This window comes from Symphalangus syndactylus, chromosome 11 (genome assembly GCF_028878055.3).
Source record: "Symphalangus syndactylus isolate Jambi chromosome 11, NHGRI_mSymSyn1-v2.1_pri, whole genome shotgun sequence".
Taxonomy (NCBI): Eukaryota; Metazoa; Chordata; class Mammalia; order Primates; family Hylobatidae; genus Symphalangus; species Symphalangus syndactylus.
In genome coordinates, this window is record NC_072433.2 from 52,686,624 (window position 1) to 52,714,020 (window position 27,397).

General features: G+C 39.0%; 1 long non-coding RNA gene and 1 pseudogene across 1 annotated transcript; one reads left to right on the forward strand and one right to left on the reverse strand.

Annotated features, from left to right (window-relative positions):
- The first annotated feature begins 978 nt into the window (after positions 1-978).
- Positions 979-27,397, forward strand: LOC134731788 (uncharacterized). Its single transcript, XR_010114375.1, has 3 exons — positions 979-1,060; positions 9,147-9,258; positions 27,145-27,397. It is a non-coding gene; the product is annotated as an uncharacterized lncRNA (long non-coding RNA).
- On the reverse strand, positions 19,166-25,222 carry LOC134731871 (angiogenic factor with G patch and FHA domains 1-like; annotated as a pseudogene).

A 27,397-nucleotide genomic window follows, 5' to 3' on the forward strand; every position in this document is an offset into this window, starting at 1 on the left:
AAGTCGAAGACATCATGTCATTTTATCTCTAATTACTTCAACATGCCTCCTTTAAAATTAAGAATATTATGTTCTAGCCACAATATCATGATTACACTTAAAAAAAGAAAAAGCTAACAATTCCATAGGATTACCTAGTATTCAGGCTGAAATTCAGACTTCCTGTTTGTCTCAGCTGTCTTTCATAGCTACAGATGCTATAGACAAGCTACAAGTGCCTAATATGTTGTTTGCAGTCAGTTTCTAAATTTAGAAAACTCGCAATAATTTTATGAATTTCATTGAACTCTGTTTCATGTATAAATCTCACTGAAAGGCATTATTCAGTAGCTATTTCCCTCAGTATTTTGGGGAATTTTCTATTGCTGGATTCCAAACCAACTTTATTTGAATCCTAGTCACATCTAAAGCCCCAAATGTAATAATAAAAGGACAGCAGAAATGAAGCCAAGTTACCCCAAACAGTTCACATCTAATATTATTATTAATTATGACTTGCATACTTGGACACATGAGGTGTGTAAAAGTTTATTAGGTGCATACTTTTTAATATTAAGGTGTAATATTTTTAATACCTGGACCCAGAACATGTGCAGGAATGTAAATTCCATTCACAGACCTTCCCACAGGTGTGACTGTGACATATATTTTTGCCCAGCCAGAACTTGACTGATTTGAATATACTGCCCGAAGAAAGCCCGCGTTTTGATTGTGACATAGAGCTAAGTCAATAACCTTGGTAATGTGGCCCTCCTGCCTAGTCCCTTCTCACAGATGGCATCGTGATATACCTCTGGCCTAATTTCCAGGTCATGCGATGGTCCTTTCCTGCCTGGGCCTCATTCCCAAAGGGGATTGTAACATTTTGCTGAGCCCAGCACTCATACAATGTAATTCTTCAGCTTGGATTCTGCCCACAGAAGACATTGTGACACATCACTTGTCCCAGCACCATAGTGACATGAATTTTTTGCCAGCACTCAACTCACAGGAGGGACACTAATATATATCTGGCTCAGTGTTCAGGTGATGTGACTCTCCTGCCTGGTTCTGCCCACAGGTAGGATTGTAACATATACCTAGGTTCAGTTCACAGGAATAATGATGACTGTCATATGACAGCCCAGCCAATAGAAGAGATTTTCACTCTCATAGTTAAGGTTAGAATAATCAGTAAGGTTCTCGTTCTCCTAATTTTATAAAGATTACAGATGATTATGACACTTATGACTATTTTGTAAAATACTTGGGATTATCAGAGTCCATTACAGAAGTAAAATTTTGCCTCTCATAGGCACACTATCCAAAAATTGGGATTGTCAGTCTCACACATGGACAAAGCCCACTGGTGAAGTTGTAAATCTCACATGTGCAAACAGTCCAGAGTTAGAATTGGGACTGTCATATGTGTATCTGGCACATATAACAGATGTTGGAAGGTGACTCATTTCTGAACCCAGCTCATAGGCATGTCAATGTCTCTCATGCCTAGTCCCAGGAAATAGAAGACATGTTGACTCTTGTATCTAGGCCTACAACAACAGATAAGATCCTGGGCTTCCTACTTTTACAGATGTCTCAAAGAATTACAACACTCATGCATATTGTATAATGTCCTAAGGTGGTACAGAGAGTATTAAAACAGAGCCCAGCTCAAAATTCTTACTGGGACTCTTGTACGCACACAGCCTACAGTTAGGATTAAACGTGAACAGAACCCACTCATGAGGTCCTGGATCTCACTCACAGAAATGATTCACAGTTGGAATTGTGAGTGTCATATCTGGATCCATCCACCAATGAGATTGTTTCTCATTTCTGGACTCAGATCACAGGTACATTGATGACTCTCATACCTGAACTGAGGGCAACATGTAAGATCATGGGTTTATACCATCATTAAGGTCTCAGAGCAGGTTTCACTCTCATGCAGACCATATGAAGCTCTTAAGTGGCACAGAGGGTGTCTTATAAACACCCAGCACACAGTTGATATTGTGACTGTTCTGTGCACACAGAACATACACTGAGGTATGTCATCTTCCCATAGAGACACAGTCCATTGTTGAAATTCTGAATATCATATCCAGATCAGTTGAAAGTTGACACTGTGACTCTGAAATATAGAACCAGTTCACAGGTAGAATGGTGACTTTTATACCAAACATCAGCACCCCTGTGAGGCAGTAACTACCCTAATTAGACAATGATTGCAGTTGAAGTTGGAGCTTTCATGCATGAACTCTGTCCATCACTGATACTGTAATTTGTGTACCTTAACACAAATCACAGGTGCTGTCTCTTATACCTTGAGCCAGAAAATGTGTGGCGCTGTGAATCTCATCCCAAGGCCTTCCTGCACATGTGACTTTGACATATAATTTTTTCTCAGAACTTGATAGTTTACCTCCCTGCATAAGCCCTGTCAGCAGTTGGTATTGTGACATATACCTAACCCAAACAGCTAAATGATGTGACTGTCTTCCCTGAGCCTTGGCCACAGGGGGCATTGTAATGTATCTCTGAGCCCTTCACCTAGATGATGAGACTCTGCTTTCCCACTGTGCCCTGCCTCCGGTAACAGAAATAGGGGAATATTACCTAGGTGGTATGACTGTCCTCTCATAATTGGGCCCTGAGAACAGAGGGGGATTGTGACATATTGCTGCACCCAGCATCTAGGTGATGTGACTCTTTTGACTGGATTCTGCACACAGTGGGCATTGTGACATAATCACTGAGCCTAGCACAAAGGTGACGTGACTTTCCTGTGTGGGTCCTGCCCATAGAGGGATATTGACATTTCCCTGGCCGAGCATTCTGGTGATGTGACTTTCCTTCTCGGTTCTGCTCACGGGTGGGCTTGTGACCTATACCTTGGACCAGGCAACCGTCATGATGATGGCTTTCTTACATGGACCAAGCTAAAAGGAGAAATTTTGACCCTAACAGCTAGGCTTAGGGCAACAACTAAGGTCCATGGTCTACCAATTGTAAGAAGGTCACAGAAGATTATGACACTCACATGTATTTGATAAAGCCCTTGGGGTGTATAGAGAGAGTCACATAACACAGCCCAGCAAACAGATGAGCTTGTGACTCTCAAAGACACTTGTAGCCAACAATTAGGAATGTCACCTTCATACATGGACAGAGTCCACTAGTGAGATTCTAAATTTCACACATGGATGCAGTTCAGAGTTGAAATTGTGACTGTCATATGTGGATCTGCCCTCAGGCTGGATGATGACTAATATCTGGATCCAGCTTACAAGCATGGTGTTGATTCTCATATTTAAACCAAGCCAATAAGACATATATTGACTCATACCTAGCCATAGGGCAAAGGGTAAGGTCCTGAGTTTCCTATCTGTACAGAGGTCACAGAGGAATATGAAATTCTAGCATATGGCATAATTCCCTCAGGTGGTACAGAATATGCAGAAACAGGGCCCAGCACACAGTTGAGGTTGTTACTTTCATATATACATCCAGTCAAAATTAATATTGTCACCCTCACACACAGACAGTGCCCACTGCTGAGGTCCTAAAACTTCTGCGCATGCAGTTCACAGCTGACATTGTGATGGCCACAGGTATGATGGTGATTTATTTCTGGACCCTACTCACAGGCACATTGATAAATCTCACTCCTGGACACAGCCAATAAGAGAGATGTTGACTCTCCTGTCTGGGCTTAAAGCAATGTGTAAGATCGTGCACAGAAACCCAAGCATGCAGGTTTCAGAGAGTATTGTGACTCTTATGCTTATTGTATAATTCCCTCAGGTGGTACAGAGAGCATCATAAAAGGGCCTAAAATACCGGTGAGATTGTTACTCTTATATGCACTCCCAGCCAACAGTATTGTCACTTTCCACACGAACACAGACCACTGTTAAAGTTCTGAATCTCACATCTAGAGGCAGTCAAAACTTTGCATTGTTTCTGTCATATGTGGATTCTATGCACAGGTAGGATGGCGACTCTGGACCAAGATTCGGCCCTTGTGATGTTTTTATTTTTTACTGGGACACTGTGTGCAGGCAGGATTGGGACTCTCATGCATGGGCTTAGTCTACTGTTGAGGTTGTTACCTGCCTTTTGGGTGCAACTCACAGGAACTATTGCCTCTGAATCTGAAGCTGGGGAATATGAAAGATTGCAAGTTTTACCTCTGGACTTTTACACATCTGTGACTGTGACATACACCTTTGCTCAGGCCCAGGCTACAATTCAGATTGTAAAATATACTTAGGTTTAGCACACAGATAATGTGACTTTCCTGCCTGGACTCTGCCATCCAGGGAAATAGTGACATATCTCTTGGCCAGTCACCTAGGTAATGTGACTCTCCCTTTCTGCCTGGGCCAGTCCACAGGAGTCATTGTGAGATATCACTGGGCCCATTGTTATGTTATGTGACTCTTTTTGTCTTGAGTTTGTTTACAGGAGGAATGATGACATATTGCTGGGACCATCACCTAGGTGACATGACTGTCTTCTGCCTGGAACACGTTTACAGGGTGGATTGTGACATATTGCTTTGCCCAGCACCCAGAAGATACAATTTTTATTGCCAGGACCCTGCCTACAGGAAAAATATTGACATATCTCTGGCCCAGCACCTAGTTGATGTGACTCTCCCTCCTGGTCTTTGCCCACAGGTGGGATTGTCACATATAATTAGGTCCAGCCCACAGGTATGATGAAGACTCTCTTCTATGTGGACCCAGGCAGTAGAAGATATTTTGACTCTTATAGCTAGGCTTAGGGAAACAGGTAAGGATCCTGGTCTTCTACATGTAGAAAGGCCACACAACACTCATGCATATTTTATAAAGTCCTTGGGTGATACAGATCATGTCATATCAGGGCCCAGAACAGGGGTAAAATTGTGACTCTACAGGCACACCCAGATGACAATTAGCACTGCTTCCCTCACAAATTGACAAAACTTACTGGTAAGGTCCTAACTTTCATATGAGGACACAATATACAGTTAGAATATTGACGGTCAAATGTGAGTCTGGCCAAAGATCAGAGGGTGAGTCATATCTGTACCCAGCTTACAGGCCCAGTGATGACTCTTATAACTGCACCCAGCCAATAAGAGAGCTGTTGACTCTCATAGCTAGGCTTAAGCCAAAAAATAAAGTCCTGGGTTTTCTACTTTAAAAAAATAATAATAAAAGGTGATTACCACACACACGCGTATTGTGTAAAGCCCTCAGATGGTACAGTGAGTGTCTTAATAGGACTCAGCACAACACTGAGATTGTGACTATTGTATGAACACCCAGCTGACTGTTACAATCGTCACCCATACACATGGACAGAGCAGAATAATGAGTTCCTGAGCCTCACCGACAGACATAGTCCACTGTTGGAATTGTGCCTGTCGACATGTGGATTGAACCACAGGAGGGATGTTGACCCATTTCTGTACCCAGATCACAGGAATATAAATAGTTCTCATACCTGGACCCAACAAACAGGAGAGACGTTGATGGCCATGCCTGGTCTTAGGGCAGTGAGCATATTTATACATTTGACTTTGTAACATACACCTGGGAAGGCACAAAAGTCCAAAGCAGATTGTGCACATATGCCATGTAAAACCATCAGGTGGCACAGACAGTGTCATAACAGGGACCAGCAAACAGGTGAGACTGTGACTCTAATATGCACACCTGGCTGACAGTAAGAATTCTCACCCTCCCACAAAAATCCAGCCTACTTATGACATTCTGAACTCACACTCAGAGGCAGTCAAAAGTTGGAACTGTGACTCTCATACATAGATGCAGTCCACAGGTAGGATGGTGACTCTCACAGCAAGATTCAGCACCCCTGTGAGGCTGTGACTCCCCTACTAGGACACTGTCTGCAAGAGGATTTCAGATTCTCAGGCACAGATCAAGTCCACTGTTGAGGTTGTGACTCGAGTACTTGAACACACCTCACAAGATATATTGACTCTCGTAAGTGAAGCTAGGACTTTAGTGGGATTTTGAATCTTATCTCTAAACATTTCTTCAGGTGTGATTGTGACATATACCTTTTCCCAGCACCTGGTTAATTTTACTTTCTTGCCTGGGCCCAGTGTACAGTTGAGATTGTCACATATACCTGAACCATGCACTTTATTTATGTGCCTCTTCAGCCTGAGCCCTGCCCTCAGGGGAAATTATGATATATCTCTGGGGCAATCCTCAAAGTAAAGTGACTCTCCTTTCCTGCCCAGGCCCTGCCCTTAGTTGAGATTGTGACATATCACTGGGCTTTTAATGCAAGTGATGTAACTTCTCTGCCTATGTTCTAATTAGAGAAGGCATTGTAAAATATCTCTGGGCCCATCACCTAGGTGATATAACTCTGCCTTCCTGCCTGAACTTGCCCCCAAGAGGCATTGTGACATATCACCAGGCCCAGCTCCCAGGTGATATAACTGTCCTGCCTTGGCCCTGCCCACAGAGGGCATTTTGACACATTGCTGTTTCCAGCACCTAGGTCATATGACCCTCCTGAATTGCCCCTGCTCCCAGGGGGGATTTTGACCTCTCACTGGGCCAATCACCTAGGTGATGGGGCTCTCCTCTGCTGCCTAGATCCTGCCCAAAGTGGCAATTGTGACATATCTGTGGCCAGCATCTAGGTGATGTGACTCTGGTGCCTTGTCTCTCCCCATAATTGGAATTGTGAAATATACATGGGCACAGCTTACATGTGGGATGATGACTTATACCTGAAAACATTTTGACTCTTGTAGTTAGTCTTAGGGCAAAAATGAAGGTCCTGGGTCTTCAACTTTAGGGTGGTCATGGTGTGCTTTGACCTTCGTGCACATTGTATAAAGCCATCAAGTGCTACAAAAAATGTCATAATGTAGTTCAGCACACAGGTGAAATTGTGGCAGTTGTATGCACACACAGCCAAATGTAAGGATTGTCACCCTCCGACATGAACAGAGCCCACTGTTGAGATTCTGAATCACATGCCAATAGGCCATAAAGTTGGAATTGTGAACCTCATAAGTCAATCCAATCCACAGATGGGATGATAACTCCAAGACGAGGATTTAGAACACCTGTGGACTGTAATTCCCCTATTAAAACAGTCTTCAGGTGAGATTTGGGTTCTTGTGTACTGATTTAGTCCACTGTTATGACTAACTTGCATACTTGGACTCAACCCAAGAGGGGTTGACTCTAATACCTTTAGCTGGAAAATGTCCAGGATTGTGAATTTCTCTTGTTGACTGGGCCCAGGTATAAGTTTTATTGCTGTGCCTGTGAGATGGGGTCAAAAATGAGTCACTGTGGCTGCATCTATGTATGACAGTCACAATTCCAAATCTGAATTGTGTTTGCACATGAGATTTAGGACCTCACCACTGAGTACTGTCCATGTGTGAGGGTAACAATTCTAACTGTCACCTGGATGTACGTATGAGAGTCACAACCTCACCTTTTCTGGGTCCTGTTGTGACACTCTCTGTACCACCTGAGGTCTTTATATAATGTGCTTTGGTGTCATAATACACTATGACGTTTATTAAAGTAGGAGACCCAGGATCATGACTGTTGCCCTAACCCTAGCTGTGAGGGTCAAAATCTCTTCTCTTAGCTGGATCCCATGTATAAGAGTCATCATTTCACCTTTAACCTATGACTGTATATATATATATATGTCACAATTTCACCTGTGAGCAGGGGCCAGACACAAGAGTCACATCACCTGGGTGCTGGGTCAGCTATATGTCACAATTCTTACTTTGGCCAGAGTTCAGGCAACAGAGGAGAAACATCACCCACATGATTGGCCCAGTGATGGGTCACAGTCCTCTCTGGGAGCAGGGCCCGTTCAGGAGAGTTGTATCACCCAGCTGCTTGGCCAAGAAATATGTCACAATGTCCCCTGTGCACAAAGCCAAGGCAGGACAGTTACATCACATGGGAGCTGGGCCCAACAATATGTCCCAATTCCTCTTGTGGAAAGTGTTTCGGCAGAAGAGCAGAACCACATCACCTAGGTGATGGGCCCAGAGATATGCCACAATTTCATCTGTGGGCTGGACCCTGGGAGAATAATAACATCACCTGGTGCTGGGCCCAGCAATATGTTACAATCGCAACAGTAAAAAAAGGTTCCAGGCAAGACAGGAGAGTCACATCACCTAGGTGACTTGCCCAAAGGTATGTAATAATATTCCCTTTGGGGAGTGCCAAGGAAGGAGTGTCTCAACTCCTCCATGCTCAGCCCAGAGATATGACACAAAACACACTGTAAGGAGGACCCAGGTAGGAGAGAAGAGTCCTGTTAACTAGGGGTTTAGCCAAGCGATATGTAAAAATTATTCCTGTTGGCAGATCCCAGCCCCCAACCCAAAAGAATCAAATCACTTGGGTGCTGCTTCCCATGAAAATCACAAGCCCTTTTGAGTGCAAAGCCCATGAAGAAGAGGCGATTCACATGACCTAGGTGATGATCCCAAAGATATTTTACTGTGCTCTCTGTGGGAAGGGCCCAGGGAGACAAGTCACCTCATTTGAGTGCTGGGCTCAGAAAACATCACAGTCTTCTCTGATGAAGAGCCCAGGAAAGAAGGAAGAGCCACACCACCTAGATGCTGCACCCAGTGATGTGTCAAAATCTCTATTGTGAGCGGAGTCCAGGCAAGTGAGGAGAGTCACATCTTATAGGAGATTGGTCCAGAGATATTTCCCAATGCCCCCTGTGCACATAGCCCAGACAGAAGACACACACTACCTTGTTGCTTAGCCCAGTGATATGTCACAATGCTTCTTGAGGGCAGGGCACAAACAAGACCAGACAGTCACATCATTAAATACTAAGCTTAGCAATATGTTATAACCTTACCTGTGAGCAGGGTCCAGGTAGGTGGAAAGATTTATATCACCTAGGTGCAAAGTAGAGAGATATATCACAATTCCTTTGAGGGAAGTATCTAGGCAAAATAGTCACATAACCTAGGTGTTTATCCCAGGTATAAGTCACAAGATATCTCTGTGGTGAGCCCAGAAGCACTGTTAAATCACTAAGGTTCTAGACGTATGTCACAATTATACCTGTGGGAAGGCCCAGTAATGAGACCCCCAAACCCACACATTTCTCCATTCCAGGTAGAAGAGTCAGCAACTCTTGTGAGTTGGGTCCAAGTACATGAGTCACAATCTCAACAGTGGACTGCATCCTCACGTGAGAGCCCCAATTCCTTCTGCAAGCTGTGTCCTGGTAAGGGAGTCACAGCCTCAATGCTGTGCTGAATCTTGGTGGGAGAGTCACCTTTTCACCTGTGGACTGAATCCACCTGTGAGAGTCACAACTCCAACTTCCGACTGCCCATGGGTGTGAGGTGTAGAACCTCAGTTGTGGGTTATGTACATGTGGGCATGTGACAATTTCTACTTTTGGTTGTGTGTCCATACAGGTCTCTATGTCTCATCCATGTACCAAGTCCTGTTATGACACTCTCTGTACCACTCAAGGGGTATATTCGACATGCATGGGTTTTATAATCCTCTGACCTTCATACAAGTAGAAGAGCAAGGACTTTACCTATTGCTCGAAGCCTAGCTATGGGAGTCAAAATCTCTCCTTTTGGCTTGGCTCACATATAAGATTTATCATAGTGCCTGTGAGTTGGGCCCAAATGTATGTCACCTTCTCAATTGTGGAGATCCACAGGCAGATGCAGTGAGAGTTGAGATGGGAGGAGGACCGAGATGTTCTCTGTGAGGGTGTAATTATTGTCCTGGGGCTCTTTCTAGAGATTTTCAAATAAAATAAATTTAGAGACTTTAAACTAAAGAAGAATTGCAGTGGTGGAAGCACCAAGCATAATATCTGCAAACATCTAAAATATTATGCAGAAAAGAGCTGTCTTTGAAATGCGGGAGCAAAGTATATTAGAAAGAAGGGTGGGAGGGGAAGGGCACAATGGAGGGTGACAAAATCTGTTCAAGATTAGAGAAGGTTTCACCCTGAAATCAGCCTGTTCTTGGGAGGGGCGTAAAGAGGGGTTGTATGTTTACTCAGACTGAAGGTGGAGCAGAGGCCAGGGGCCTGGGGGAAAAAAGAAACAAGTAAAATGTGCATAACAGTATTTTCTTCCGAACTCTGAAGACAAAGTATTTAATTGTTTATGAGAAACAAATGGGAATGTGGAGAATCTGTGAATCTGTGGTATCTAAAAGAGGATATAGCAACTAGGTAACAATGGTAAAGGTGTTTCTTTGCAGTAAGCTGTTCTCACAGAACACAACGAATTAGAGAGTTTTCTTAAACATCACTATTTTACCAGGACTCACTACCCACCCTGTCTGTCTTTTCTACTTTTCTTTGCCATATCCATTTTTTCCATTTGGCTTTTTCTGAATTGTATTTATTATAACAACCTGGCAAACATAGGTGAAATGTTTTGCCAAGTACTGTGAGTAGTTTTATTAATTATTAAACTTGAGGAAGAGGGTTATGGGAACTTATGATTTATAGCTAGATGCTCAGAAGCATAGATGTGCTCCTGTTGCTTGTGACAGGCATGTGCAGTGGGGACAGTGTTGTGGGACTGAGTCCTGAACTCGTGAGGTCTATGCCGACTCTGGGTGGTGTCAGAATTAAGATGTTAGACTCCCAGTTGGTGTTGATGAATTAGCTGGTGTTCAACAAACTCCATGTATTTGGCGTTAGAACAAAGATATCACAGCAGCCTCGGCTGGAGGTATACTGTGGGTCTCTTGGGGAACAAAGACTCTATTCTTTTACACACATGCTGTCACAGTGTGAATTGTCTTGTGATAACGGGTCCCATCTAGGTGTCAGAGGGAACTGAGGATTAAAAAGGATGGAGTTCTGAGGGCAGACACCTCTCCCCACCCTGCTGCTATAAAGTGATTCCTGCACACTCACACACATGCACACTAGGCAACGATGTAGCTACACCCCTCCCATGAAAAGGCTTTACCCTCAGAACTGTGCTGACAGAACCTGTGCTTCTAGAGTTTTCCAATAATATGCTACGTAAGTGCCCAGTGGACTCATGGCTTACTTCTATGCCCAGATCTTTCATCTGCAGCAGTGACCTATTTTCTCCAGTAGCCTACGCTTCTCGACCCTCTGTCCATCTCATCTGCTGGCATACACACATTTAGAAATCAGAGTTACCCGGCGTAGGCCAGTGTCTATAGCACTAACCAGTCCTTTCACCAACTGTGCACTGTTCTCTACCCATGGGTTTTTGTATCACTTTCTCTTAGTCTGCTTTTTTCTTCTCCACAAACCCTCTATCACAAACCCAAGGCCACACCTTAGGTGCCTAAATACAAACCCTACTGGAAATAGAATGTCTGTGAGTTCAGGATAAAATTTTGGAACCTGTTTATTGTAAGCATAAACACAAAATAAAAGTAAGAGGTTGAATCTTTCAACTTGAAAATAAAAAAGAAAATTTACTCTTCTCGTTTTCTAAATTATTTAATTTAGATAACTTTTATATGTAAATTATTTCTCTGCTTTTATCCTTTTTGTTGTCTTTCAAATTTTTATTGAATCTGTTCTTTTTTTTATTATTTTGTGTGTTATGTTAACATTGGGAGTAATTAGTTTTTTTCAAGGTTTTTGCAAATCGAAGTCATCTTGTTTATTTGAGATCTTTCTTTCCTCTTCTTATAGAAATATATCACTGTAAACTTTTGTCTTGGAACTGCTTCTTTGCATCCCAGAAGTTATTGTATGTTGTGTTTTTATTTCTATTTTCTCAAGATACTTTCTGATTCCTTTTTTCTTTTCCTCTTTAAACCATTTGTTTTTCAGAAATATGATGTTTAATATCCACATATTTGTGAATTTTAAAATTTTTTTCTGTTATTGATCTCTGGTTTTAAAAAGCTGTAATTTTAAAAGTTCATGTGATTTTAATCTTTTTAAATTTTAAGAGATTTTGTTGTTGTTGTTGTTGTTGGCCCAACATATGATATGTCCTGGATAATATTCCATGTGTGCTAGAGAAGAATGTGTATTCAAATACTGTTGGATGGAATACTCTGTTTATCACTGTTAGGTGCACTTGTTCTACAGTGCTTTGTAAGTACATTGTTTTCTTACTACTTAAAACATTGTTTTAAGTAGAGTAATAACATCTTCTATTATGATATTAATGGTCTGTTTTTTTCTACAGTCATATATAAAATATTATTATATAGATATTATATAGACATATTACTATACTATATATATACACATATATATGTGCTCCAATGTTGGGTGCATATATAGTTATAGCCTTTTGACAGATCAGCTTGTTATCATTATATAGTCAACTTCTCTGTATCTCCTGACATACTTTTTCTAGAAGTCTATTTTGTCTGATATAGCCACTAATATACTCTTTTAGTTATTATTGGCATAGTATATTCTTTTTTTTTATTATTTAACCAGTAACCTATGTGTGCCCTTTAATCTAAAAAAATTTCTTATGTAAAATATACTGGTAAATTTGTTAATCTCTTTAGACATTTGTGAATGTTTCAGTTCATTTTCTGCTTCAATAACAGAATACCCTAGAGTGGGTAAATTATAAAGAATAGAAGTTTACTTAGCTCCTTTCTTTAGATGCTGAAAGTCCAAGAACATGTCATTGCCATCTGATGAGAATCATATTTCCACGTCACAAAATGGTCAAAGGCATAAGGTGGACAGAAGGTGTATACCAGAGAGCTTACTTTTATAATGGAACCACTCTCATGACAACTAATTCATTCTGGAAATAATGACATTAATTCATTCATGAGAGTAGAGCCCTCATGGCCTAGTAAATTTATTTATTTTTTTTTTTTTGAGACGGAGTCTCGCTCTGTCGCCTAGGCCGGAGTGCAGTGGCGCAATCTCGGCTCACTGCAACCTTTGCCTCCCAGGTTCAAGCGATTCTCCTGCTTCAGCCTCCCAAGTAGCTGGGATTACAGGCGCTCACCACCATGCCCGACTCATTTTTGTATTTTTAGTAGAGATGGGGTTTCACCATGTTGATCAAGCTGGCCTCAATCTCCTGACTTCGTAACACACCCACCTCAGCCTCCCAAAGTGCGGGGATTATAGGCGTGAGCCACCGCACCTGGCTTTTGTTTTTGTTTTTGAGACGGAGTCTCACAGTGTCGCCCATGCTGGAGTGCAGTGGCCCGATCTCTGCTCACTGCAAGTTCTGCCTCCCAGGTTCACACCATTCTCCTGCCTCAGCCTCCGGAGTAGCTGGGACTACAGGCGCCCGCCACCACACCCAGCTAATTTTTTGTATTTTTACTAGGGACAGGGTTTCACCGTGTTAGCCAGGATGGTCTCAATGTCCTGACCTCGTGATTCACCCACCTCGGTCTCCCAAAGTGCTGGGATTACAGGCGTGAGCCACCGCGACTGGCCAGTAAATTCTTAAATGTCTATTTTCCTTATTTTGTAACAGTGGGAGTTAAATTTTAACATAAACTTTGGAGGGGACATTTATACCATAACAATGTGTTTTTATTGGATAATTAGACTTTTATATTTAAAAAATTATTGATAGGTAAGTACTTATTACTGCCAATTTGTTAATTGCTGTCTGATCATTTAGTAGTTTGTTTTTTATACTGTCTTCCTTTGTGTTTTTGTTAAATATTTTTTTGCTTTTCTTGTTACACGCTTTGATCCTTTTTCTTTTTTGGATCTATTGCAACCTTTTTCTTGTAATTACCAAGAGACTTACATCAACACATCATAATTGTAAGAGTCTTGCTTAAGATAATAACAATTTATCTTCTATGTATAAAAAGACTCATCAATTTTACTTTTTTCAACACACAATTTATGTCACACTTTAAAGTACATTGTCCTAGAACCTTCCTCCATAAACTTTTCAACATTCTCTCTTGAAGCTTCTATATGGGCTCAGAGCAAAACTGCAAATGACCACAACACTCCCTTGTGTTAGAGGCAAAACGTTAGTCCCCAGCTTACTGACTAAGCTCCTAGGCTCCTGAGTGGGCTGCCTGTGACCATTTTATAAATTTCAGGCCAGCCTCTTCTGTCTTTTGGGGTCTCATCAGCCGACCCGGATTTCATGTTCTTCAGAAAATCTTTGGCCTTTCTTAGAAGAAACTTTAGTATTTCCTCATGGTTTTGATGCCTCATTTGGTCCAAGAGTGCATCGAGATGGGCCTCCTGGACCTGAGATCTGCCTCCAAAACAAGAAGAGACTGAAATGAGACACCAGAGCTCAAAAAGTTTAAATGACATGCAGAGATTCTTCAAGTAGAATTGAAGACCAGGCACCCAGACAGGTGCAGAAATCTTATTACTACCAAAAAAGGTACCAAATTTGCCACTGACACCCCCATTTTTCTCTGCTTTGGGTCTCTGGGCTCCTCTCTCTTTCTGGAATGTTCTTCCCTGCTCACTTTCCATCTACCAGGACCCAACACATATCACATTCTTCAGGGAAACTTACTCACCCCACCTATTCAGTCCCCTTCTATATTTTCCTGTGGCACCTGCTTCTAACTTTTCTTCTCACCATTTATACTTCCACTCAGATACAATATACAACCCCTGTTCACATCCTAGAGTTTGTCTTGATGCCAGACAGAAACACAAAATCAGCCCAGGTGTGGTGGTTCACACTTGTAATCCCAGCACTGTAGGAGAATTTCTTGAGCCCAGGAGTTCAAGACAAGCCTGGGCAACATGTTGAGACTCCATCTGTATAAAAAAATTTAAAAATTAGCTGGGCATGGTGTTGCAGGCCTGTGGTTCCAGCTACTCAAAAGGCTAAAGTGGGAGGGTCACTTGAGCCTGGGAGTTCTAGGTTTCAGTGAGCCGTGGTCAAACCGCTGCACTCCAGCGTGTGGGACTGTGAGACCCTGCCTTCAAAAAAAAAAATTATATAAAGATATAGCTTCCTAAGAATGATATATACATATACAAGTATATAATTCTCTAGCGTCATAATGATGGTGCACAAAACATTCTATTTCTTTTATAGAATCTGAAAGACTAGAGCATAAAAACAATCATAAACCTTTGTTAATGGATACGTTATATAAAAATATAAAAACATAAATATAAAATGTAATTTAAGTTTGAGGAGAGATGCAAAGAGAGAAAATTTTGTATGCAATGAAAGTTAATTTGTTACCAGCTGAAAACATATTTTAACTTCAAGATATTTTATTTAATCATCCTGATAACCATGAAAAGTACCTGTAGAGATACAGTAAAGACAATGAGAAAGGAACCACAGCGTATTACCACAACAGAATCCATGAGACACAAGAAAAGCAATAAGAGAGAAAACTGGAAAAAAAATAGCTACAAATAAGAAACACAAGTAACAATATAACTGATACAGTTTAGCTCTGTGCTTCCACCCAAATCTCAAGTCACCATTGTAATCCCCAGGTGTCAAGAGAGGAACCTGATGAAAGGTGATTGAATCATGGGGGTTGATTTCCCCATGCTGTTCTCACGATAGTGAGTGACTACTTATAAGAGCTGATGATTGAAAAGTGTGGCACTTACCCTCTCTCTCTCCTGCTCCACCATTGTGAAGACATTCTTGTTTTCCCTTTCCCTTCTGCCATAATTGTAAGTTTCCTAAGTCCTCCTAGTCATACTTCCCGTTAAGCCTGTTTAAGTGTCAGTCAATTAAAATTATTTTCTTTATAAATTATTCAGATTCATATAGTTTTTATAACAGTGTTATAAAAAGACTAGTACAATAGCCATAGTAAGTCCACCTGTTACTAAAATTTTAAAAACATACATGATGTTCATCATCACTTGAACATCCATACAAGAAATGCTAAAAGGAGACTTTTATGTTGAAAAATAAAACAATGCTAGACAGCTAATTATAAAGCCACATAAAAATATAGAACTCTCTGATAAAGGTAAATATGCAAAAAAATAGAGAATTTTCTATTATCATAATGATGGTGTATAAAATACACATAATTCTGCTATAAAATTGTAAAAAGAAAAACATTAAAAATTTGCATGTTTGTTAATACAAAATATAAAAATCTATGTTGTAAAATTAATAAGATAAAATTTTATTGTATTAACATAATAAGGTAAAGAAAAGATGTAAAGAGGTGTTTTTTGTACACAAAGTTAAGTTGTTATGAGATAAAATATACTGATATAATGTTAAAGTGTTTTATATACTCTCTATTCCTCCTGGTGATCACAAAAGATTATCTATGAAAGGTGCACAAAAGAAAATAAAAAAGAAATCAAACTATGTCCTTACAAAATCAACAATGACCAAAAAAGGCAGTAAGAGGGAAAAGGAGAAAAAAAGTAACTAAAAGAAACAGAAAATAATTGAATGGAAATGGAAATTCTTTTTACTCAGTAATTACTTTAAAGATAAATCAATTAAACTTTCTATACAAAAGGCATAAAATGCATAAATGGATTCACAATAAATAATATCCAAAAATACGCCGTTTTTAAGAGACTCACTTTAGGTCTAAGAAACTAAATAGGCTGAAACAAATAAGATGAAAAAGGATAATCCACATGAATAGTACCAAAATAGGACAGGGTCACCATATTTATTTTAACCCAAATACTCCTTAGATTAAAACTGTCAAAAGAGACAAGGAATAATATTATGTAATGATAAAACAGTCTATTTGCCAGGAATCTCCAGCATGTATAAATCTAAATAGGCACACAATATAAGGGTTCCCAAATATGTAAATATTGACAGAAGCAAAGCAAGAAGTATACATCAACACAATAATCGTGGGAGGCTTTAATACCCCACTCTTAATAATAAATAGAAAAAACAGGTAAAAGATCAACACAAAAGAAAACTTGAACAACATTAAAGACCAATTAGACCTAATAGACATATATAGAGCTTTTCAGTCAACCATAGAAGAATAAACAATATTCCCCATCACATGACACACAGTTAAGGATAGACAATACATTAGGACACAAAACAAGTGTTATTAAATCTAAAAAGACTGAGACTACACATCTTTCTGGCCACAACAAAATGAAACTAGTAACTAAAAGCAGAAGGAAAACTGTCTATCCCAAAATATGCAGAACTTAAGCAATACACCCTTGAACCCACTCTTGTTCAAGAGTCAGACGGCTTCATATTGTTAAAATGTTAATACTGCCCACAATGACATGCAAGTTCAATGTAATCCCTAGGAAAATTACAATGGTATGTTTTTGCTGAATCATAAAAAAAATCTAAAATGAAATCTCAAGCCACCATGAATAGCCACCATAGCTTTAGAAAAGAAGTATAAAGTTAAAGGCATCATATGTTCTGATTTCAAAACATATCACAAAGTTACAGAAATAAAAACAGTAAGGTACTAGTATAAAGACAAAGAGGTAATGAAATAGAAAACCCCAAAATAAACCCTTGTGAACATAATCAGATGACCTGCACATGGGTTGCTATGACCACACAATGGAGAAAGAATAGTCTTTTCAACAAATGATGTTGGAAAACTGACTATCTACCAAACGAAAAATAACAATGTAGGATGCTTTTCAGCACTGTATATAAAACTATCTTAAATATTTCAATGTAAAAACTATAATTATAAAATTTTTTGAATAAAATGTTCCAAATATGTTTTACAAGGTGAGATAATTATTACTTTCATCTTGACAATACTTTCTTGGATATAACATAAAAAGCGTAAGCAACAACAAAAAAGTAAAAGGAGACTGCATAAATCTATACATAACTAGTTTATATTGAACATCACTAAAATACATTTTCAGTAAGTGTCCACTTAATGTCATCAATAGGATCTTGAAAAATAACATTTTTTAAACTATTATTTTAAGTTCAGGTGTAAAAGTGCAGATTTGTTAAAACTTGTATCATGGGGGGTTGTTGTACAGATGGAAAACGACTAACTGAAACATTGTACTGTATGCCATAGAAACTTAATGCTTGTTTATATCAAGCACTTATAATAAAAATTATATTAGGCACTAGTGTATATAATTGTATGTGTAAAATTATACATATAAATCAACACACACAGTTGTCCTTTATATGGTTGTCCTTATGCATAAACATGTATCCATAGGGGATTAGTTCCAGGACCCCCTTGGGATGCCAAAATCCTAGATGCTTAAGTCTCTTATATAAAGAGAAGGATTATTTTCATATAACTTTATGCACAGTCTCTTGTATATTATTTGATTCATCTCTACATTACTTACTATATTTAATGCAACATAAATACTATTTAAATAATTTCATATTGCTGAGGGAATAATGACAATAATGTCTGCACATGTTCAGTAAAAAGTAAACATTGTATGCTTAACTACATTTTATTCAAGGTTGGTTTGAATTCACAGATGTGGTACTCATGAATATACAGGGCCAAATCGTGTGTGTGTGTGTGTGTGTGTGTGTGATTGTATACAAATAAATTCAACACCCTGAACCTACCAATTACTTAATAAAACTTCATTCCTACATCTGAAGCTGTCTGTATTGTCTACACAGTCTTTCCCAAATACAACTCTCTGCCTCTCTACCTCAGAAAATCATCATTCACCCTCAGTCTTGAGAAAGTATAATTCCTTTGACTTTTGTTATTAATTATACTACATATGTAGGTGTCTCTAAATAATACATTATTTAACTTTGTAAGTTTTAAAACTTTCTGTAAAGATGCATGCTGTATAGACTTCTACAATGCTCTTTCCTTATCCAACATTGTAATTTTAAAAGCCTTTCATGTTTTAGTTTCTTATTCAAATATATGTATTGTTTATAAATTAGCCTCTTAATCGAAGATACTGAAATCTACCTCAAAGAGAGTTCATGAGAGATAATGAATACAAAGTTCTTATAGCAGTGCTTCACCCATTGTAGTTGTTCAATAGTGCATATATAATAGAGTATATAATGTTATAAAATTAATACATGTAGTATTGTGTTCTGGGCAACTAAATATGTTACTTTTCAGAAAACTATCACGGCAGCTGCATTTGCACAAATGCGTTCGGGAGCACTTTATCACCCAAATATAGCTATTGGGGAACCGGTGGGCTAAAATGGTGGCAACATTTTCTAGACTCCAATTTTCCAACTGGTAACTCGCAGGATGACAAGTCATAATTTCATGGTAATTTTGCACATCCCCGGGGGAGAGAGAGGAGGTGACGGCTGCGGCTCCCCCTTCGCACGCTCCCCGAAGGTGTCCGGCCCACCAATCCCTCCCAGGCTGCCGCCAGCAGGAGCAACTCGGCGCTGCGCTGCGAGCGGCCTCAGGCCAAGGAGGACGCGGCAGGCTCTGCAGTCGGCGCCCGGCGGCGGAAGAGGGGCTTCACGCACCGCAGCTGCGCTGGGTTCACGGTTCTGTCCTGAGAGCACGACGAAGCGTTTTTGATTCCAAGTTGCGGTAGTAGGAGCAGCAGCGGCGTCCACCGCAAAAGCCTGAGCTTATTGGGAGGCAGAGGGTGGGTGGTCCTGAAGCAGGGCCTGCGGCAGGACACCCAGCTGTCGGGTATTCCGCCAAGCCGGAAGCCCGGGCGGGCGGGTCGCATACGTCAGAGACCGGCGTCAACCCGCAGCGCCGGATTTCATTGTTTCTGTGGTTAAATCCTATTCCATTGTGTATGTACACAACATTGGCTTTATCTGTTTATCCGTTGATGGACACTAAGATTGATTCCATATTTGGGCTACTGTCAATGGAGCCATGATAAAGATGACGCGGATATCTCTTCAATATACTGATTTTATTTTCTCTTAATATACACTCAATAGTGGAATTACCGGATTAGATCGTAGTTTCATTTTTAGCTTTTTCATTTTTGTTTTGTTTTGTTTCTGTTTTCGTTTTGAGAAACCTGCATAGTTTTTCATGGTGTCTAATAAAAAATAAATACATCTAAAAATGTACTAAATTTACATTCATGCCAACTGTGTATAAGTGTTCCATTTTCTCCACATCCTCATCTTTGTTATCTTTTGTCTTCTTGACAGTGGTCATTCTAAATGGAATGAGGTACTATCTTATGTGGTTTTGGATTGCATTTTTCAGATAATTAGTGATGTTGAGCATTTCCTTGTGTCTTCTTTGGGAAAATGTCTATTCACGTCTTATGCTCACTCTTTAGTTGAGTTTTTATTGCTGTTGAGTCTCATATATTTTGCCTATTAACTCCTTGTCAGATGCACATATTTTCTATTATTTTATAGGTTGTCTTATCACTCTGTTAACAGATTGTATGCTGTCCAGAAGCTTTTATTTTAATATTTTATTGATATTAATTTTTCTGTTCTCTAACTTGATACAAAGGTAAGAGTTTTCCCTCAGCTTCACAGGTTATCTGTGTTCTATCTCACTGCTTTTAAGAGTTTTTCTTCTTTTCGGTGTCATGCAGTTTGATCATTCTTCTTTTTTCGAGATGTATTTTATTTATAATTGGTGCATAATCATTGTACATGTTTATGGAGTACAGTGCGATGTTTCAATGCATGTGTATTCTGTACAATGACCCAATACGGGTAATTTGCATAATTAGCACTTTAAACATTTATTATTTATTTGTGCTAATAAAATTCAAAATCTCTCTTCTAGCTGTTAGAATAAATAGTACTTTATCATTAGCTGTAGTTCCTGTGTAATAGAACATCAGACTTTATTCTTCCTAACTGTAACTTTGTAACTTTGACAAACCTCTCCCCATTCCTTCATCCCTTTATTCTCCCTAGCATCTGGTAACCACCATTCTACTCTCTCCTTCTATGAGATCAACTTTTTTAGATTTCACATATGAGTGCTCTTTTTCTTTCTGTGACTGGCTTATTTCACTTAACATAATGTCCCTCTGGGTTCATCCACACTGAGATAAACGACAGAAGTTTATTCTGTTTTATTACTGAATATTATTCCTGTGTGTGTGTGTGTCTGTAACATTTTCTTCATTCATCTGTAAATGGGCACTTATACACTATTGGTGAGAATGTAAATTGGTACAACCATGAGGGAAAACAGCATGGAGGTTTTTCAAGAACTTATAAATAGAACTACCATATATAAGATCCAGCAATCTCACCACTTAGTATATATCAAACGGAAATAAAATCTGTGTGTCCGAAAGATAATTGCACTCCCATGTTTATTGAAGCAGTATTCACAATAACCAAAACCATTATTTCTTTTAAGTATTTCTTAATTTTTTTTGACTCATTATACTCTAAACTTTGATAGGATTCATGCCTTGTTTCTAATTTCTGAAACTTATGAGCCACCAATTCATTGAATATTGCATTCCTGTTTATAAAGTCTAGTAAAACAATTAAATGTTTTTTTATTTCTTCTCATTTAGTCTTAATGTATAAATAAATATATTTGTATTTTGTATTAATTTGCCTTCTATAGAGTATATGACTACATTAATTGTACCCAGCATTCCAGTTTACTAGTCTTCTCATTAGCACAGTCTACTTTAGTAATGTAATTTGTATGCCATAAATCAAATTGTTTTACTACATTTTCAATGCTTCATTTTCCATTTGCCTCTTTTCCAAATATGATTTGACAAGCTCATAGGTTTTTTCCACATTATTATGGTTTCTTGTTTATTAATGATATTGGCAAACATTTAAATATAAACCTCATATCTGAATTTTATGTGCCATATAATTTATCTAATCCTTCACGCTCGTAGTGTATATCCTTTTCTGCAACATAATTTATAATTTAGTTCTCACATGTGGAAGACAGCACACTCCAGATGCCAGCAGGCAATTGATCTATGTTTATTCCATTTGCATTGTCAGAAGCTGAACAACCCACATAGATGTGAAATCCTTGTGATCAGATCCATCTGAATGGAGCACTGACCTCTTTGGTTGATACTTCTTTGGATCATTACCATTATTTTCTTCTGGTCCTGAGAAGTTTCCATATTTTTCTTTCAACTATATTAGGCATTTTGTGAATTCTTGCAACTTATTGGTAATTTTAGTTATCTGCATTAAGTTTTTAGAGCACGTCATTTTCCTGAAAAGCAGAAATATCAACATTTGCATACATGAATAAAATATTTTACATGGATTTTCTATGGCATAGATCACCACCTCATGAGAAATTCCAAGTTTCTTCATTTGAAATACCACTCTCTTCAATAGACAGTATTGTAGTAATTTGTAGGATGTGGTTCCTTTTTTACCATTAGAAAATTAATTAAGTATTATGCACAGATTTCTGAAATACTTTACTGCAGTAAATAGTATATGGTCAGAATCATTGTTTCCTTTAACATAAAACTAATATGGGCAAAATTGTTTACCTGAATTCAGGTCTTTTGGCTTTAATTGCCATTCTACCTCATTAGCATTTACCTACCTCCATAAAAACTATCATTTAAATTTTTTGTTTAATTCGTAATTTATTGAAAAGAGTGTTTTAAAATTTTTTATAATGTTTGTATTGCAATTGAGGACACTTTCAATAAATATCTTAAATGGAGACCCTCACTAAATATTCCTTTTGAACTAGAAATCAGATTTCTCTGGTGCAACTCCATTGCCTGCCATAATATTTATGAAAACTACAAATGCCAGCACACTGTTTCAATACTCAGTTGTTCATATCTAAATATTTTGTTAGCTATGAAGCAAGCCAAATATAAATGCTGAATATGTAGTACCAATAAACAGCTTCTTCACAGAAGAAGACAGTAAAACACTAATTTTCTACGATATGTCACTAGTTTATTAGCTCTTCAATAATATTATTTAGGTTATATCAAGTATAAGAGGTTCTTTTACCTGGGTTCCGAAGGGCATAAACAAGGATGCATATAGTCAGATTTATTTTTATAGACTTTTGATGTTTCTCTTGCTGTGCATCTTACTGTGAATATATGGAGAAAAAGACAAATGTACATTTATTAGTGGTTACATGAGTTTTGCCTATATGGTTTTTTGCTTCTATGGATGTCATAAATGACGAGATAAAATAAAATAATGAAGTTTGATAAACTCATCTGTGCCCTGTAAACTTTAGTCCACTAACTGCATACCTTGATTCAGTTACTATTTATTGGTTTAAAAAATCATTTTTAAAAGCTGCAAACCAAACTTTATTACACATTTCTGAATCAGGAAATGTTAAACTCTGACACAGTTCCTGTGTGCCACAGACTCTTTGGGGAATAAAAGTTCTGCAAAAAATGAAATGAAATAAAATAAAATAGATAAGAGTTTCCAAACTCTATTTTTAAGAAAGCTTGAGTTTTCCTCTATGATTAACCTGCACTCTACAGTCCCTTTTACCCAAGGCATGGTCCCTAGGTCATTTTTTAAAGGTTTAGTTTCTGGGAAGTTTTCAGCAAACCTATCTCGCGCTTTGTACCAGTTTGTTTGTTTTTGTTTTGGAGAAGGTGAACATCTTCAGTTGAGGATGGATTGCCTGTCTCCAAGCCAACACGTGTTCGCTGAAGCTGAAGCTGAATCGGTTTTCATTCCCAGCCATCCTTCCCCAGGCCTTCACCTTTTATCCAACCCATCTTCTCCAACATCTTACTTTTGTTGCTGTCGGTAATTTCAGAATGAACAGATGCAGGAGAATTATCTCTTTGGAAAGTTCCTTCACTTCCAATCTGCTATGTTTTCCACCTCTATTTTTATATTTTAGATTCTTCAATGACTATTTATCTTCATAGTCTGTTTCTGTAAATATATTTTACTTGTATTTTCTTTAATTATTTTATTTCCAACTATTTTTTCTCCTTACTTAGAGTTGGTCCAATTAACAATTCATCTTTCTTATCAAGGCAAGGGTGAGCTCTAACTTGTGGTTCACAGCCAGCCCAGGTATCACTGCTAGGGTGAGTGTAAAACGGTAACAGTCTCTCCAATTTTCACTTCATGACTATGCTCAAGTACATAAGGGTCACAGTAATTTCCAGTTGAACAATCCATTTTCCATTGACAATTGTCCCCTTTTGACTGCCTTGATCTACAAGGACGTAACTTTGTAAGTCATGGTCAAAATAAATTTCTGCATGAAACTTACTGACACCAACTTCAAGGATTCAAAGAGCATGCTCAGGATCATTTTCTCCTCCAATTGCAGCAGGTTTTACAGCAGTAATGATAAACAGTGACCCTGTATACAACACAGGTGATCTAATGACAATTACTCTAATACACAGGGCCAAATTTTTTTCTCATTTTCCTCCTTAGTATCTTCTGCAGTTACATTCCCTTCACTGGTAATGTGCGGAGGGCTGCGCTGGGGCCATAATGGATGCTTGTGGAACCAAGAGGCCATGGGAATGCAGGCATCGAAAGGCAGCCTCGCCAGGATGGCTGCTGTGGCCCCCACCAGGATGCCCTGACACGGTTGCCTGGAGCCAAACGGGGCTGTGGGCAACAAGCAAGGGGACGGCTGATGGCCCTCCCCGATCTGCAAGGTCTGGAAACCAGAAAACTCCTGGGAACTATTACATCTTCCTCAGCTATAGCAACAGCAGGAGGAGTGTAGGAGAAGTCAAGAGGCCAGAAGCGCTCGGGTCCTTCCTGGCTTGAGCCAGAAACAGTGGCCAAGAGAGTTTTAAATAAAGTTTACATGTAGCTAGATAGGACCTGCTGATTACTCTTAAATTTTTTCCACATTTATTGAGCTATGACTTACACATTGAAAAGTATATACATTTAGGGTGTAAAATAGAGTGCTTTGAGATGTGTCAATCTTCCCACTTTTCCCCACTTCCTAGCCCATGGTAACTAACATTCGACTCTCTGTTTTCTTTTTCTTTCTTTCTTTTTCTTTCTTTCTCTTTCTTTTCTTTTTCTCTTTCTCTCTTTTATTCTTTCTTTTTCTTTCTCACTGTCTCTCTCTCTCTCGGATTCCACAAATAAAAGCGTGCAGTATTTGTCTTTCTCCTATTTCACTTATTTCACTTAGCATAATGTCTTCAAGGTTTATCAATATTGTTGTAAATGAAATAATTTATTACAGCTGAAATTACCTCTCTCACACAGTTTATCCATTTATTTGTATCAGAAGAGTGCAGATACCCTTGGCGATACTGTTTTTATGTCCTTTGGCTACATACTCCAAATTGAGATTAATGGTACTTCTAATTTACACATTTTAAGGAATCTCCATACGGTTTTTTTTTTAACAATGTCTGCACCAATGGTCATGCTCAGCAACAATGTACAAATATTCTCTTTTCTTTGCACTCTAACACTTTTTATCTTTTGAATTTTTTATAATAGCTATCTTAACACCATGATAAGGTAGTATCTCATTGTGATTTTGATTTTAATTACTCTGATAAATAGTGATGTTGAGAATGCTTTTACAGATCTGCTGTCCATTTTTAAGTCTATGGAAAATAGCTATTTAGATATTTTGCCCAATCAATAATAAAATTGTTTTTTGTTTTGTTCTGCTGTGGGTTTTTTTTTTTTTTCATATTGATTAGTGTGACATATAATTTGGATAGTATCATATTATCCCACATATGGATTACAAATATTCTCTGTCATCCAATATACTATCTCTATATTTTGTTGATTGTTTTATTTATTGTGCAGAAACTTTTTACTTTGCTTTAGTTCCACTTTTTTTATTTTTGCTTTTGTTGCTTGTGTTCTTTATGTCGAATCGAAAACATCATTGCTATGACCAGTGTCAAGGAGCTTTTTCCTGTTTTTTATAAAAAATTCATGATTTCAGTTCTTATGTATAAGTCCTTAATTTATTTTAAACTCATTTTTGGGATGATATAAGAGAAGAACTCACTTTTTGTGAGCACATATCTAGTGTTTTGTACACCATTTATTTATGTCATTTTCTGTTTCTTTTCTAATTCCATGGTAACAGTTGACTGTATATGTGTGAGTCTATTTCTGGCTCCTACATTCTGTTCCATTGGTTTTTATGTAGGTATCATACTATTTTGATGACTATAGTTTTGTACTATAGTTTGAAATCAGGGCATTTGAGGCTTTCAGCCTCTTTGTTCTTCTCAGTATTTGGCTATTTGGATTCTGTTGTGGCTCCTTACTCATTTTACAATTGTTTGCACTACATTTATTTTAATGGCATTAAAATTTTGATAGAAATTTGACCCTAGAACTTAAAGTATAATAATAAAAAATTTATTTAACTGTGTAGATAACTATGTGTAGTACAGATATTTTAACAATATTAATTTTTAGAATCCATGAACACAGGATATAGTTCCCATTTTGTATTCTTCTTTTATCAACCTTCTATAGTTTTCAGTATGCAGATCTTTAATATTCTTGGTTAAACTCATTCTATTTAATGAATTATTTCATTCTATTTGATAATACTATAAATGAAATTGTTTTGTTTATTCCTTTTTCAGAATATTTTGCTGTTACTGTATCAAATTGCAACTGATTTTCAATGTTAATTTTGTATCCTGCAACTTTACTAGTTTGTTAGCTATAACAGGGTTTTGTTGCTGTTGGTGGTGTTGGTGGTGGTGAAATGGCGGGCATTTTTAACCCTAGTTAACATTTTAAATTGATAGTTGCTATTATTATTTCACAATTCTTTAAAATATGACCAGATGAATTACTGCTGTCATGAATTCAACGTAATTCACATGCTCCCATTTAAAATAATTTTACCTGTTTTGTCTGGGCCCCAGGATGAAGGGCACCCCATGGGAGCTGGGAGATTCCACATGGGGAGGAAGAAGCAAGCAGGGAGGAGGCTGAGCGGGAGAAACAGAGAGGGGCTCTGGGGACAGTAGGGAGGAGAGGGGTCGTGTCGGAGATCCAGTGGGGAGCGAGAATGGGCCAGAAAAGAGGTTAAAGGTGAGAGTGGGCAACGGGACTGCTTCTCGGCACAGGCAGGGGGCAGGGAACTTTGCTGAAACTGCAGGGCCCAGTGAACAGTGTGGGCAGGGTGGGAGGGAGTGGAGAGGACCAGGCGGACCTCAGGGTCAATTTGGAGGAAGGAACATTTCCCAGTTCCTTCGCCTCTGCCCAACGTTCTGGGGGCATGGTCCCCCCAGGGGCAGGGCAGGGGAGGAGGCGGCTCCTGGCGGGCTCGGAGAGCTGAGGGGTGCACACCCGCTTTGCAGGGCCGGGATGACGGCGGAAGCAACGACGGCTGCAGATGCCGCTGGCCCGGTGGGTAGGTGCTGGGGGGCCTAAGCTGGGCGGAGCTCACAGGGCCCAGCGCCTGGGGCCTGCAGGTGGCCCTGGAGGAATCACCCACCCGTGTCTTCCGGGAGACAAGTGTGGACGACGCCGTGGACAAGCCCTTCCTAGCTGGAACATTTGCGAGGCTGGAATTTAAGCTCGGGCAGACAAGCGGCCAGAATAAGGAATGGA